Here is a 17,637-nt window from a genome sequence, read left to right on the forward strand (position 1 = left end):
GAGGATATGTGTGTCTGAGGTGGAGGGAACGAGAAGTGGGAGACCAAATTCGAGGTGGAACGATGGAGTGAAAAAGATTTTGAGTGATCAGGGCCTGAACATGCAGGAGGGTGAAAGGCGTGCAAGGAATAGAGTGAATTGGAACGATGTGGTATACCGGGGTCAACGTGCTGTCAATGGATTGAACTATGGCATGTGAAGCGTCTGGGGTAAACCATGGAAAGTTCTGTGGGGCCTGGATGTGGAAAGGGAGCTGTGGTTTCGGTGCATTATTACATGACAGCTAGAGACTGAGTGTGAATGAATGGGGCCTTTGTTGTCTTCCTAGCACTACCTCGCACACATGAGGGGGGAGGGGGTTGTTATTTCATGTGTGGCAGGGTCGCGATGGGAATGAATAAAGGCAGACAGTATGAATTATGTACATGTGTATGCCTGTGTGTGTATATATATATATATACGTTGAGATTTATAAGTATGTACATTTGCGTGTGTGGACATGTATGTATATACATGTGTATGTGGGTGGTTTGGGCCATTCTCTTGTCTGTTTCCTTGCGCTACCTCGCTAATGCGGGAGACAGCAACAAAGCAAAATAAATAAACAAATATATCTTTTCTTTCAAACTATTTGCCATTTCCCACGTTAGCGAGGTAGCATTAAGAACAGAGGACTGGGCCTTTGAGGGAATATCCTCACCTGGCCCCCTTCTCTGTTCCTTCTTTTGGAAAATCAAAAAAAAAAAAGAGATGGGAGGACCACGCTCTCTCCCCTTTTAGTTGCCTTCTACGACACGCAGGGAATACGTGGGAAGTATTCTTTCTCCCCTATCCCCAGGGACAAATATATATATATATATATATATATATATATATATATATATATATATATATATATATATATATATATATATATATATATATCCCTGGGGATAGGGGAGAAAGAATACTTCCCATGCATTCCTCACGTGTCGTAGAAGGCGACTAAAGGGGACGGGAGCGGGGGGCCAGAAACCCTCTCCTCCTTGTATTTTAACTTTCTAAAAGGGGAAACAGAAGAAGGAGTCACACGAGGAGTGCTCATCCTCCTCGAAGGCTCAGATAGGGGTGTCTAAATGTGTGTGGATGTAACCAAGATGAGAAAAAAGGAGAGATAGGTAGTATGTTTGAGGAAAGGAACTTGGATGTTTTGGCTCTGAGTGAAACGAAGCTCAAGGGTAAAGGGGAAGAGTGGTTTGGGAATGTCTTGGGAGTAAAGTCAGGGGTTAGTGAGAGGACAAGAGCAAGGGAAGGAGTAGCACTACTCCTGAATCAGGAGTTGTGGGAGTATGTGATAGAGTGTAAGAAAGTAAATTCGAGATTGATATGGGTAAAACTGAAAGCTAATGGAGAGAGATGGGTGATTATTGGTGCATATGCACCTGGGCATGAGAAGAAAGATCATGAGAGGCAAGTGTTTTGGGAGCAGCTGAATGAGTGTGCTATTGGTCTTGATGCACGAGACCGGGTTATAGTGATGGGTGATTTGAATGCAAAGGTAAGTAATGTGGCAGTTGAGGGAATAATTGGTATACATGGAGTGTTCAGTTTTGTAAATGGAAATGGTGAAGAGCTTGTAGATTTATGTGCTGAAAAAGGACTGGTGATTGGGAATACCTGGTTTAAAAAGCGAGATATACATAAGTATACGTATGTAAGTAGGAGAGATGGCCAGAGAGTGTTATTGGATTACGTTTTAATTGATAGGCACGCGAAAGAGAGACTTTTGGATGTTAATGTGCTGAGAGGTGCAACTGGAGGGATGTCTGATCATTATCTTGTGGAGGCGAAGGTGAACATTTGTAGAGGTTTTCAGAAAAGAAGAGAGAATGTTGGGGTGAAGAGAGTGGTGAGTGTAAGTGAGTTTGGGAAGGAGACTTGTGTGAGGAAGTACCAGGAGAGACTGAGTACAGAATGGAAAAAGGTGAGAACAAAGGAGGTAAGGGGAGTGGGGGAGGAATGGGATGTATTTAGGGTAGCAGTGATGGCTTGCGCAAAAGATGCTTGTGGCATGAGAAGCGTGGGAGGTGGGTTGCTTAGAAAACGTAGTGAGTGGTGGGATGAAGAAGTAAGATTATTAGTGAAAGAGAAGAGAGAGGCATTTGGACAATTTTTGCAGGGAAAAAATGCAAATGAGTGGGAGAGGTATAAAAGAAAGAGGCAGGAGGTCAAGAGAAAGGTGCAAGAGGTGAAAAAGAGGGCAAATGAGAGTTGGGGTGAGATAGTATCATTAAATTTTAGGGAGAATAAAAAGATGTTTTGGAAGGAGGTAAATAAAGTGCGTAAGACAAGGGAGCAAATGGGAACTTCAGTGAAGGGGGCTAATGGGGAGGTGATAAAAAGTAGTGGTGATGTGAGAAGGAGATGGAGTGAGTATTTTGAAGGTTTGTTGAATGTGTTTGATGATAGAGTGGCAGATATAGGGTGTTTTGGTCGAGGTGGTGTGCAAAGTGAGACGGTTAGGGAAAATGATTTGGTAAATAGAAAAGAGGTAGTAAAAGCTTTACGAAAGATGAAAGCAGGCAAGGCACCAGGTCTGGATGGTATTGCAGTGGAATTTATTAAAAAAGGGGGTGACTGCATTGTTGACTGGTTGATAAGGTTATTTAATGTATGTATGATTCATGGTGAGGTGCCTGAGGATTGGTGGAATGCTTGCATAGTGCCATCGTACAAAGGCAAAGGGGATAAAAGTGAGTGCTCAAATTACAGAGGTATAACTTTGTTGAGTATTCCTGGTAAATTATATGGGAGGGTATTGATTTAGAGGGTGAAGGCATGTACAGAGCATCAGACTGGGGAAGAGCAGTGTGGTTTCAGAAGTGGTAGAGGATGTGTGGATCAGGTGTTTGCTTTGAAGAATGTATGTGAGAAATACTTAGAAAAACAACTGGATTTGTATGTAGCATTTATGAATCTGGAGAAGGCATATGATAGAGTTGATAGAGATGCTCTGTGGAAGGTTTTAAGAATATATGGTGTGGGAGGCAAGTTGTTGGAAGCAGTGAAAAGTTTTTATCGAGGATGTAAGGCATGTGTACGTGTAGGAAGAGAGCAAAGTGATTGGTTCTCAGTGAATGTAGGTTTGCGGCAGGGGTGTGTGATGTCTCCATGGTTGTTTAATTTGTTTATGGATGGGGTTGTTAGGGAGGTGAATGCAAGAGTTTTGGAAAGAGGGGCAAGTTTGCAGTCTGTTGTGGATGAGAGAGCTTGGGAAGTGAGTCAGTTGTTGTTCGCTGATGATACAGCTCTGGTGGCTGATTCATGTAAGAAACTGCAGCAGCTGGTGACTGAGTTTGGTAAAGTCTGTGAAAGAAGAAAGTTAAGAGTAAATGTGAATAAGGGCAAGGTTATTAGGTACAGTAGGGTTGAGGGTCAAGTCAATTGGGAGGTAAGTTTGAATGGAGAAAAACTGGAGGAAGTAAAGTGCTTTAGATATCTGGGAGTGGATCTGGCAGCAGATGGAACCATGTAAGCGGAAGTGAATCATAGGGTGGGGGAGGGGGCGAAAATTCTGGGAGCCTTGAAGAATGTTTGGAAGTCGAGAACATTATCTCGGAAAGCAAAAATGGGTATGTTTGAAGGAATAGTGGTTCCAACAATGTTGTATGGTTGCAAGGCGTGGGCTATGGATAGAGTTGTGCGCAGGAGGGTGGATGTGCTGGAAATGAGATGTTTGAGGACAATATGTGGTGTGAGGTGGTTTGATCGGGTAAGTAATGTAAGGGTAAGAGAGATGTGTGGAAATAAAAAGAGTGTGCTTGAGAGAGCAGAAGAGGGTGTTTTGAAATGGTTTGGTCACATGGAGAGAATGAGCGAGGAAAGATTGACCAAAAGGATATATGTGTCAGAGGTGGAGGGAACGAGGGGAAGTGGGAGACCAAATTGGAGGTGGAAAGATGGAGTGAAAAAGATTTTGAGTGATCGGGGCTTGAACATGCAGGAGTTGAAAGGCGTGCAAGGAATAGTGTGAATTGGAACGATGTGGTATACCGGGTCGACGTGCTGTCAATGGATTGAACCAGGGCATGTGAAGCGTCTGGGGTAAACCATGGAAAGTTCTGTGGGGCCTGGATGTGGAAAGGGAGCTATGGTTTCGGTGCATTATTACATGACAGCTAGAGACAGAGTGTGAACGAATGGGGACTTTGGTGTCTTTTCCTAGCGCTACCTCGCACACATGAGGGGGGAGGGGGTTGTTATTCCATGTGCGGCGAGGTGGCGATGGGAACAAATAAAGGCAGACAGTATGAATTATGTACATGTGTATATATGTATATGTCTGCGTGTGTATATATATGTGTACATTGAGAATAGAGTGAATTGGAGCGATGTGGTATACCGGGGTTGACGTGCTGTCAGTGGACTGAATCAAGGCATGTGAAGCAGCTGGGGTAAACCATGGAAAGCTGTGTAGGTATATTTGCGTGTGTGTGGACGTATGTATATACATGTGTATGGGGTGGGTTGGGCCATTTATTTCGTCTGTTTCCTTGCACTACCTCGCAAACGCGGGAGACAGCGACAAAGCAAAAAAAAAAAAAAAAAAAAAAAAAAAATTGAGATGTATAGGTATGTATATTTGCATAAGTGGACATGTATGTATATACGTGTATGTGGGCGGGTTGGGCCATTCTTTCGTCTGTTTCCTTGCGCTACCTCGCTAACGCGGAAGACAGCGACAAAGCAAAATAAATAAATATATCTTTTCTTTCTTTCAAACTATTCGCCATTTCCCGCGTTAGCGAGGTAGCGTTAAGAACAGAGAACTGGGCCTTTGAGGGAATATCCTCACCTGGCCCCCTTCTCTGTTCCTTCTTTTGGAAAATTAAAAAAAAATAATGAGAGGGAAAGATTTCCAGCCCCCCGCTCCCTCCCCTTTTAGTCGCCTTCTACAACACGCAGGGAATACATGGGAAGTATTCTTTCTCTCCTATCCCCAGGGATATATATATATATATATATATATATATATATATATATATATATATATATATATATATATATATATATATATATATATATTTTTCTTTTTTTTTTTTTTACTTTGTCGCTGTCTCCCGCGTTTGCGAGGTAGCGCAAGGAAACAGACGAAAGAAATGGCCCAACCCACCCCCATACACATGTATATACATACGTCCACACACGCAAATATACATACCTACACAGCTTTCCATGGTTTACCCCAGACGCCTCACATGCCTTGATTCAATCCACTGACAGCACGTCAACCCCGGTATACCACATCGCTCCAATTCACTCTATTCCTTGCCCTCCTTTCACACTCCTGCAGGTTCAGGCCCCGATCACACAAAATCTTTTTCACTCCATCTTTCCACCTCCAATTTGGTCTCCCTCTTCTCCTCGTTCCCTCCACCTCCGACACATATATTCTCATGGTCAATCTTTCCTCACTCATTCTCTTCATGTGCCCGAACCATTTCAAAACACCCTCTTCTGCTCTCTCAACCACGCTCTTTTTATTTCCACACATCTCTCTTACCCTTACGTTACTTACTCGATCAAACCACCTCACACCACATATTGTCCTCAAACATCTCATTTCCAGGACATCCATCCTCCTGCGCACAACTCTATCTATAGCCCACGTCTCGCAACCATACAACATTGTTGGAACCACTATTCCTTCAAACATACCCATTTTTGCTTTCCGAGATAATGTTCTCGACTTCCACACATTCTTCAAGGCTCCCAGAATTTTCGCCCCCTCCCCCACCCTATGATCCACTTCCGCTTCCATGGTTCCATCTGCTGCCAGATCCACTCCCAGATATCTAAAACACTTCACTTCCTCCAGTTTTTCTCCATTCAAACTCACCTCCCAATTGACTTGACCCTCAACCCTACTGTACCTAATAACCTTGCTCTTATTCACATTTACTCTTAACTTTCTTCTTTCACACACTTTACCAAACTCAGTCACCAGCTTCTGCAGTTTCTTACATGAATCAGCCACCAGCGCTGTATCATCAGCGAACAACAACTGACTCACTTCCCAAGCTCTCTCATCCCCAACAGACTTCATACTTGCCCCTCTTTCCAAGACTCTTGCATTCACCTCCCTAACAACCCCATCCATAAACAAATTAAACAACCATGGAGACATCATACACCCCTGCCGCAAACCTACATTCACTGAGAACCAATCACTTTCCTCTCTTCCTACACGTACACATGCCTTACATCCTCGATAAAAACTTTTCACTGCTTCTAACAACTTGCCTCCCACACCATATATTCTTAATACCTTCCACAGAGCATCTCTATCAACTCTATCATATGCCTTCTCCAGATCCATAAATGCTACATACAAATCCATTTGCTTTTCTAAGTATTTCTCACATACATTCTTCAAAGCAAACACCTGATCCACACATCCTCTACCACTTCTGAAACCACACTGCTCTTCCCCAATCTGATGCTCTGTACATGCCTTCACCCTCTCAATCAATATCCTCCCATGTAATTTACCAGGAATACTCAACAAACTTATACCTCTGTAATTTGAGCACTCACTCTTATCCCCTTTGCCTTTATACAATGGCACTATGCACGCATTCCGCCAATCCTCAGGCACCTCACCATGAGTCATACATACATTAAATAACCTTACCAACCAGTCAACAATACAGTCACCCCCTTTTTTAATAAATTCCACTGCAATACCATCCAAACCTATATATATATATATATATATATATATATATATATATATATATATATATATATATATATATATTTTTTTTTTTTTATTATACTTTGTCGCTGTCTGCCGCGTTTGCGAGGTAGCGCAAGGAAACAGACGAAAGAAAAGGCCCAACCCCCCATACACATGTATATACATACGTCCACACACGCAAATATACATACCTACACAGCTTTCCATGGTTTGCCCCACACGCTTCACATGCCCTGATTCAATCCACTGACAGCACGTCAACCCCGGTATACCACATCGATCCTATTCACTCTATTCCTTGCCCTCCTTTCACCCTCCTGCATGATCAGGCCCCGATCACACAAAATCTTTTTCACTCCATCTTTCCACCTCCAATTTGGTCTCCCACTTCTCCTCGTTCCCTCCACCTCCGACACATATATCCTCTTGGTCAATCTTTCCTCACTCATTCTCTCCATGTGCCCAAACCATTTCAAAACACCCTCTTGTGCTCTCTCAAGCACACTCTTTTTATTTCCACACATCTCTCTTACCCTTACGTTACTTACTCGATCAAACCACCTCACACCACACATTGTCCTTAAACATCTCATTTCCAGCACATCCATCCCCCTGCGCACAATTCTATCCATAGCCCACGCCTCACAACCATACAACATGGTTGGAACCACTATTCCTTCAAACATACCCATTTTTGCTTTCCGAGATAATGTTCTCGACTTCCACACATTCTTCAAGGCTCCCAGGATTTTCACCCCCTCCCACACCCTATGATCCACTTCCACTTCCATGGTTCCATCCGCTGCCAGATCCACTCCCAGATATCTAAAACACTTTACTTCCTCCAGTTTTTCTCCATTCAAACTTACCTCCCAATTGACTTGACCCTCAACCCTACTGTACCTAATAACCTTGCTCTTATTCACATTTACTCTTAACTTTCTTCTTTCACACACTTTACCAAACTCAGTCACCAGCTTCTGCAGTTTCTTACATGAATCAGCCACCAGCGCTGTATCATCAGCGAACAACAACTGACTCACTTCCCAAGCTCTCTCATCCCCAACAGACTTCATACTTGCCCCTCTTTCCAAGACTCTTGCATTCACCTCCCTAACAACCCCATCCATAAACAAATTAAACAACCATGGAGACATCATACACCCCTGCCGCAAACCTACATTCACTGAGAACCAATCACTTTCCTCTCTTCCTACACGTACACATGCCTTACATCCTCGATAAAAACTTTTCACTGCTTCTAACAACTTGCCTCCCACACCATATATTCTTAATACCTTCCACAGAGCATCTCTATCAACTCTATCATATGCCTTCTCCAGATCCATAAATGCTACATACAAATCCATTTGCTTTTCTAAGTATTTCTCACATACATTCTTCAAAGCAAACACCTGATCCACACATCCTCTACCACTTCTGAAACCACATTGCTCTTCCCCAATCTGATGCTCTGTACATGCCTTCACCCTCTCAATCAATACCCTCCCATATAATTTACCAGGAATACTCAACAAACTTATACCTCTGTAATTTGAGCACTCACTCTTATCCCCTTTGCCTTTGTACAATGGCACTATGCACGCATTACGCCAATCCTCAGGTACCTCACCATGAGTCATACATACATTAAATAACCTTACCAACCAGTCAATAATACAGTCACCCCCTTTTTTAATAAATTCCACTGCAATACCATCCAAACCTGCTGCCTTGCCGACTTTCATCTTCCGCAAAGCTTTTACTACCTCCTCTCTGTTTACCAAATCATTTTCCCTAACCCTCTCACTTTGCACACCACCTCGACCAAAACACCCTATATCTGCCACTCTATCATCAAACACATTCAACAAACCTTCAAAATACTCACTCCATCTCCTTCTCACATCACCACTACTTGTTATCACCTCCCCATTTGCGCCCTTCACTGAAGTTCCCATTTGCTCCCTTGTCTTACACACTTTATTTACCTCCTTCCAGAACATCTTTTTAATCTCCCTAAAATTTAATGATACTCTCTCACCCCAACTCTCATTTGCCCTTTTTTTCACCTCTTGCACCTTTCTCTTGACCTGTCTCTTTCTTTTATACATCTCCCACTCAATTGCATTTTTATCCTGCAAAAATTGTCCAAATGCCTCTCACTTCTCTTTCACTAATACTCTTACTTCTTCATCCCACCACTCACTACCCTTTCTAATCAACCCACCTCCCACTCTTCTCATGCCATAAGCATCTTTTGCGCAATCCATCACTGATTCCCTAAATACATCCCATTCCTCCCCCACTCCCCTTACTTCCATTGTTCTCACCTTTTTCCATTCTGTACTCAGTCTCTCCTGGTACTTCCTCACACAAGTCTCCTTCCCAAGCTCACTTACTCTCACCACCCTCTTCACCCAAACATTCACTCTTCTTTTCTGAAAACCCATACAAATCTTCACCTTAGCCTCCACAAGATAATGATCAGACATCCCTCCAGTTGCACCTCTCAGCACATTAACATCCAAAAGTCTCTCTTTCGCGCGCCTGTCAATTAACACGTAATCCAATAAGCTCTCTGGCCATCTCTCCTACTTACATACGTATACTTATGTATATCTCGCTTTTTAAACCAGGTATTCCCAATCACCAGTCCTTTTTCAGCACATAAATCTACAAGCTCTTCACCATTTCCATTTACAACACTGAACACCCCATGTATGCCAATTATTCCATCAACTGCCACATTACTCACCTTTGCATTCAAATCACCCATCACTGTAACCCGGTCTCGTGCATCAAAACCACTAACACACTCATTTAGCTGCTCCCAAAACATTTGCCTCTCATGATCTTTCTTCTCATGCCCAGGTGCATATGCACCAATAATCACCCATCTCTCTCCATCAACTTTCAGTTTTACCCATATTAATCGAGAATTTACTTTCTTACATTCTATCACATACTCCCGCAACTCCTGTTTCAGGAGTACTGCTACTCCTTCCTTTGCTCTTGTCCTCTCACTAACCCTGACTTTACTCCCAAGACATTCCCAAACCACTCTTCCCTATATATTTTTTTTTTTTTTTTTATACTTTGTCGCTGTCTCCCTGCGTTTGCAAGGTAGCGCAAGGAAACAGACGAAAGAAATGGCCCAACCCCCCCCCACACACATGCATATACACACGTCCACACACGCAAATACACACACCTACACAGCTTTCCATGGTTTACCCCAGACGCTTCACATGCCTTGATTCAATTCACTGACAGCACGTCAACCCCGGTATACCACATCGCTCCAATTCACTCTATTCCTTGCCCTCCTTTCACCCTCCTGCATGTTCAGGCCCCGATCACACAAAATCTTTTTCACTCCATCTTTCCACCTCCAATTTGGTCTCCCTCTTCTCCTTGCTCCCTCCACCTCCGACACATATATCCTCTTGGTCAATCTTTCCTCACTCATCCTCTCCATGTGCCCAAACCACTTCAAAACACCCTCTTCTGCTCTCTCAACCACGCTCTTTTTATTTCCACACATCTCTCTTACCCTTACGTTACTCACTCGATCAAACCACCTCACACCACACATTGTCCTCAAACATCTCATTTCCAGCACATCCACCCTCCTGCGCACAACTCTATCCATAGCCCACGCCTCGCAACCATACAACATTGTTGGAACCACTATTCCTTCAAACATACTCATTTTTGCTTTCCGAGATAATGTTCTCGACTTCCACACATTCTTCAAGGCCCCCAGAATTTTCGCCCCCTCCCCCGCCCTATGATCCACTTCCGCTTCCATGGTTCCATCCGCTGCCAGATCCACTCCCAGATATCTAAAACACTTCCCTTCCTCCAGTTTTTCTCCATTCAAACTCACCTCCCAATTGACTTGACCCTCAACCCTACTGTACCTAATAACCTTGCTCTTATTCACATTCACTCTCAACTTTCTTCTTCCACACACTTTACCAAACTCAGTCACCAGCTTCTGCAGTTTCTCACATGAATCAGCCACCAGCGCTGTATCATCAGCGAACAACTGACTCACTTCCCAAGCTCTCTCATCCCCAACAGACTTCATACTTGCCCCTCTTTCCAAAACTCTTGCATTTACCTCCCTAACAACCCCATCCATAAACAAATTAAACAACCATGGAGACATCACACACCCCCCTATATATATATATATATATATATATATATATATATATATATATATATATATATATATCCTTCCCTCTCGTTTTTTTTAATTTTTCAAAAGAGGGAACAGAGAAGGGGGTCAGGTGAGGATATTCCCTCTAAGGCTCCGTCCTCTGTTCTTGGCGCTACCTCGCTAATGCGGGAAATGGCGAATAGTATGAAAGAAAAAAGAAAAGATATATATAGTGATGGGTGATTTGAATGCTAAGGTGAGTAATGTGGCAGTTCAGGGAATAATTGGTATACATGGGGTGTTCAGTGTTGTAAATGGAAATGGTGAAGAACTTGTAGATTTAAGTGCTGAAAAAGGACTGGTGATTGGGAATACCTGGTTTAAAAAGAGAGATATACATAAGGATACGTATGTAAGTAGGAGAGATGGCCAGAGAGTGTTATTGGATAACCTGTTAATTGATAGGGAAGCGAAAGAGAGACTTTTGGATGTTAATGTGCTGAGAGGTGCAACTGGAGAGATGTCTGATCATTATCTTGTGGAGGTGAAGGTGAAGATTTGTAGAGGTTTTCAGAAAAGAAGAGAGAATGTTGGGGTTAAGAGAGCGGTGAGTCAACTGGGAGGTAAGTGTGACTGGAGGAAAACTGGAGGAAGTAAAGTGTTTTAGACATCTGGGAGTGGATCTGGCAGCAGATGGAACCATGGAAGCGGAAGTGAATCATAGGGTGGGGGAGGGGGCAAAAATCCTGGGAACCTTGAAGGATGTTTGGAAGTCAAGAACATTATCTCAGAAAGCAAAAATGGGTATGTTTGAAGGAATAGTGGTTCCAACAATGTTGTATGGTTGCGAGGCGTGGGCTATGGATAGAGTTGTGCGCAGGAGGGTGGTTGTGCTGGAAATGAGATGTTTGAGGACAATATGTGGTGTGAGGTGGTTTGATCGAGTAAGTAATGTAAGGGTAAGAGAGATGTGTGGAAATAAAAAGAGCGTGGTTGAGAGAGCACAAGAGGGTGTTTTGAAATGGTTTGGGCACATGGAGATAATGAGTGAGGAAAGATTGTCCAAGAGGATATATATGTCAGAGGTGGAGGGAATGAGAAGTGGGAGACCAAATTGGAGGTCGAAAGATGGAGTGAAAAAGATTTTGAGTGATTGGGGCCTGAACATGCAGGAGGGTGAAAGGCGGGCAAGGAATAGAGTGAATTGGATTGATGTGGTATACCGGGGTTGACGTGCTGTCAATGGATTGAATCAGGGCATGTGAAGCGTCTGGGGTAAACCATGGAAAGTTCTGTGGGGCCTGGATGTGGAAAGGGAGCTGTGCTTTCGGGCATTATTACATGAGAGCTAGAGACTGAGTGTGAACAAATGGGGCCTTTGTTGTCTTTTTCTAGCGCTACCTCGCACACATGAGGGGGGATGGGGATGTCATTCCATGTGTGGCGAGGTGGCGATGGGAATAAATAAAGACAGACAGTATGAATTATGTACATGTGTATATATGTATATGTTTGTGTGTGTGTATATATATATATATGTGTGTGCATTGAGATGTATAGGTATGTATATTTGCGTGTGTGGACGTGTATGTATATACATGTGTATGGGGGTGGGTTGGGCCATTTCTTTCGTCTGTTTCCTTGCGCTACCTCGCAAACGCGGGAGACAGCGACAAAGCAAAATAAAATAAAAATAAAATAAACATTATTATTTTCTTTTTATGACGAGTATTTTTGATGTGAATTATTTAAGTCAGTTACACGATGTCTTTGTATTTTTCAATAAATGAATGAGATACTTAGTGATATTCTTAACTCCTAACATATGCCTATTCAGTGCAAACACATTTCATAGGCTTATTTCTAGAGTTTGAATGAAGCACAAAGAAAAAGAAATTCCTCAAATATAACACCACTTCAACAAGATCAGTTGACTAAAGAGGTTAAAACCTTCCCCTAAACAGTATCCCCATGACCCTTATGAAACTTGTATATCTTTCACCCTCCTCCGAATTGCTTCCTTTATTAACATACTTCCCAGCTCTCCTGTTCATCTTTTGTTTCTCCAGCACTAACTTCAAAGATGCATCATTCAAATCAGTTTTCCCGATCCATTCTCTGAAAGCCAAAAACTATTAACAGATCCTTTCCCAATTCATCAAAAATATTGTTTCTCATCCTACTGTGCCTTTTACAACTAGCTCCCACAAAAGAACTTAACTGCTTGCTTTGTACTAAATATTGATGTGTACTGACCCCTATCTTACAAGCATATACAACGCTTGAATGAACAATACTCTTCCTTCATAAATCATCACTGTACCAACACATTTCGTCTTTATACTGTGGTGATTTCTTATCTATCATCTTTTACAAAAAATAATATAGAAACTGATGAACTCTGCTCTTACAATCAGCATTATGTAAATTTGTTTTATGCTACCAACAACCAGACTTATTATAGGGAGAGTTCTGGAAAACCCTATGAATGTAAAATGACTTGAGCATGAACAGAAACATATTTGATTTACAGTCTCTGGTTTATGGCAAAAGAAATGGCATCAAGGATCAACTGAAACACTTCTGGGCCCTAGGCATACCTTAGTGGGTGGTTCCTGATACATATTTCCATACATAGATTTCCATATTTACCTCCTTTCAAAACATCTTTTTATTCTCTCTAAAGTTAAATGATACTCTCACCCCAACTGTCATTTGCCCTCTTTTTCAACCCTTCCTTCTTCCTCTTGACCTCTGGCCACTTTCTTTTATATAAACATCTCCCAGTCAATTGCATTCCTTCCTTGTAAGTATTATCTAATCACCTCTCTTTTTTCTTTCACTAACAACTTTATTTCTTCATCCCACCACTAACTACCCTTTCTAATCTGCTTATCTCCCACCTTTCTCATGCCACATGCATCTTTTGCACATGCCATCACTGCTTCTCTAAATACACCCAAATCCTCACCCACTCCCCTCATGTCATTTGCTCTCACCTCTTGCCATTCTACACTCAATCTCTCTTGGTACTTCCTCACACTAGTCTCCTTTCCAAGCTCACTTACTCTCACCACTCTTTTCTCTCCAACATTCTCTCTTTAGAAAAATTCTACATATCTTCATTTTTGCCTCCGCAAGATAGTGATCAAATAGCCCTCCAGCTGCCCCTCTCAGCATATTAACATCGAAAAGTCTCTTTTTTTTACATGCCTATCAAATAACATGTAATCCAATAATGCCCTTTGACCATCTCTCCAACTCACATATGCATACTTATGTATACATATCTCTCCCTTTAAACCAGGTATTCCCAATCACCAGTCTTTTTCAGCACACAAATACACAAGCTCTTTGACATTTCCATTCACAACATTGAATACCCCATGTACACCCTTAACTGCCACATTACTCACCTTCACATTTAAATCACCCATCACAAATACTTGGTCTCGTGCACCAAAGCTGCTAACACACTCACTCAGCTGCCCCAAAACACTTGCCTCTTGTGATATTTCTTCTCATGACCAGGTGCATAAGCACTAATAATCACCCATCTCTCTCCATCCACTTTCAGTTTACCCACATCAATCTAGAATAAACTTTCTTACACTTTATCACACACTCACAAACCTCCTGCTTCAGAAGTAGTGCTACTCCTTCCTTAGCTCTTGTCCTCTCACCAACACCTGACTTTACTCTCAAGACTTTTTCTAAACCATTCTTCCCCTTTACCCTTGAGTTTCGTTTCACTCAGAGGTAAAACATCCAGGTTTCTTTCCTCAAACATGCTACCTATCCCTCCTTTCTTCTCATCTTGGTTACATCCACACATTTAGACACTCGAATCTGAGCCTTCGCAGAGGAAGAGCACTCCTCACTTAATTCCTTCTGTTTCCTCTTTTAGAAATTAATATACAAAAAGGGGAGGGTTTCCAGTCCCCTGCTCCCGCCCCCTTTAGATGCCTTCTACGACACATGCGTAAGACAAGAGAACAAATGGGAACACCCGTGAAGGAAGCAAGGAAGAAGTAATAATGAGTAGTGATGAAGTGAGCAAGAGATGGAGTGAATATTTTGAAGGTTTGTTGAATGTGTTTGATGACAGAGTGGCAGATGATGAGTGTTTTGGTGGGTAGTGTGTGAAATGAGAGGGTCATGGAGAATGGTTTGGTGAAGAGAGAAGAGGTAGTGAAAACTTTGCACAAAATGAGATCCAGCAAGGTGGTGGGTTTGGATGGCACAGCAGTGGAATTTATTAAGAACGGGGGTGACTACGCTGTTGATTGGTTGGTAAGGATATTCAATGTATGTATGGATCATGGTGAAGTGCATGAGGAATGGCAGAATGCATGACTAGTGCCACTGTACAAATGCAAAGGGGATGAAGGTGAGTGTTCAAACTACAGAGGCATAAGTTTGTTGAGTATTCCTGGGGAACTGTATGGGAGGGTACTGATTTAGAGGATGAAGGCATGTACAGAGCATCAGACTGGGGAGGAGCAGTGTGGTTTCAGAAGTGGAAGAGGATGAATGGATCAGGTGTTTGCTTTGAAGAATGTGTATGAGAAATAATTAGAAAAACTGATGGATCTGTATGCAGCATTTATGGATCAGGAGAAGGCATATGATAAGGTTGATAGAGGTGTTTTGTGGAAAGTCTTAACAGTATATGGTGTGGAAAGTAAGCTGCTAGAAGCAGTGAAAAGTTTTCACCAAGGATGTCAGGCATGTGTACGAGAAGGAAGAGAGGAGAGTGATTGGTTCCCAGTGAAGGTTGGTCTGTGGCAGGGGTGTGTAATGTCCCCATGGTTGTTTAATTTCTTTATGGATGGGGTGGTTAGGGAGGTAAATGCAGTGTGTTGGGGATGAGAGGGCCTGGGAAGTAAGTCAGTTGCTACTCGCCAATTTTACAGCTCTGGTGGCTAATTCGTGCGAGAAACTGTAGAAGTTGGTGACTGAGTTTGGAAAAGTGTGAAAAAGGAGAAAGCTGAGAGTATATGTGAATAAGAGCAAGGTTATTTGGTTCAGTAGGGTTGTGGGACAAGTTAATTGGGATGTAAGTTTGAACAGAGAAAAATTGGAGGAAGTGAAGTGTTTTAGTTATCTGGGAGTGGACTTAGCAGCAAATGGGACCATGGAAGCGAAAGTGAGCCACAGGGTGGGGGAGGGGGTGAAGCTTCTGGGAGAAATGAAGAATGTGTGGAAGGAGAGAACATTATCTCATAGAGCTAAAAAGGGTATGTTTGAAGGAATAGCAGCTCCAATAACATTATATGGTTGAAAGGCATGGGCTATAGATAGGAATGCAGGGAGGAGAGTGAATGTGTTGGAAATGAAATGTTTGGGGACAATATGTGGTGTGAGGTGGTTTGATCGACTAAGTAATGAAAGGGTAAAAGAGATGTGTGTAAATAAAAAGAGTGTGGTTGTTAGAGCAGAAGAGGGTGTGTTGAAATGGTTTGGACTTATATAGAGAGAATGAGTGAGGAAAGATTGACAAATAGGATATGTGTTAGAGGTGGAGGAGACCAAATTGGAGGTGGAAGGACAGAGTGAAAAAAATAGTCAGTAATCAGGGCCTGAACATACATGAGGGTGAGAGGTATGCAAGGATTAGAATGAATTGGAACGATGAGGTATACCAGGGTCAACGTGCTGTCAATGGACTGAACCAGGGCATGTGAAATGTCTGAGGTAAACCATGGAATGGTCTGTGGGGCCTGATTGTGGATAGGGAACTGTGGTTTTGGTGCATTACACGATAGCTAGAAACTGAGTGTGAATGAATGTGGCCTTTTTTGTCCGTTTCACTAGCACCACTTCACTGAAGCAGGGAGTAATGATGATGTTTCCTGTCGGGTGGGGTAGCGACAGGAATGGATGAAGGCAAGCAAGTAAGAATATGTATATGTGTATATATGTACATGTCTGTGTATGTGTATGTATGTATGTGTATATGTTAATATGTATATGTATATGTGTGTGTAAAGGTGTTTATGTATATACATGTGTATATGAATGGATGGGCCATTCTTCATCTGTTTCCTGGCACTACCTTACTGACATGGGAGGCAGCAATCAGTTATAATCAATAAATAAATAGATTTCCATATTTACACACCAACATTAACAATATATCAAATCTAAATATTCATTTTCTTTATTTCAAAGCAAAGCCTTGCAAGCATTTTAGGCTGGCGAAAGTACAAATAATGTTTGCACAGTCAAACCTGTGAAGTACTTCCGATTCAGCCCTCTTTATGGCAAGATCCGAGATGACTTTGGTCACAGTAGTCTGCTACAAGTTTTTTATTTGCTTCACAAAGCATCTCTATCAACCTTATCATATGCATTCTCCAGATCCATAAATGCCACATACAAATTCATCTGTTTTTGTAAGCATTTCTCACACACATTCTTCAATGCACACACCTGATCCACACATCCTCTACCACTTCTGGAACCACACTACTCCACCTCAAATCTGATGCTCTGTACATGCCTTTATCCATTCAATTAATGCCCTCCCATACAATTTTCCAGGTATACTCAACATATTTATGCCTCTGCACTTTGAACATTCACCTTTATCCCCTTTCCCTTTGTTCAATGGCATTATAAATGCAATCTGCTAATCATCAGTCATTTCACCATGATCCATACATACACTGAATATCCTTAACAAACAATTAACAACACATTCCCCTTTCTCAATAAGTTCAAC

This window comes from Panulirus ornatus, chromosome 30 (assembly GCF_036320965.1).
Source record: "Panulirus ornatus isolate Po-2019 chromosome 30, ASM3632096v1, whole genome shotgun sequence".
NCBI lineage: Eukaryota > Metazoa > Arthropoda > Malacostraca > Decapoda > Palinuridae > Panulirus > Panulirus ornatus.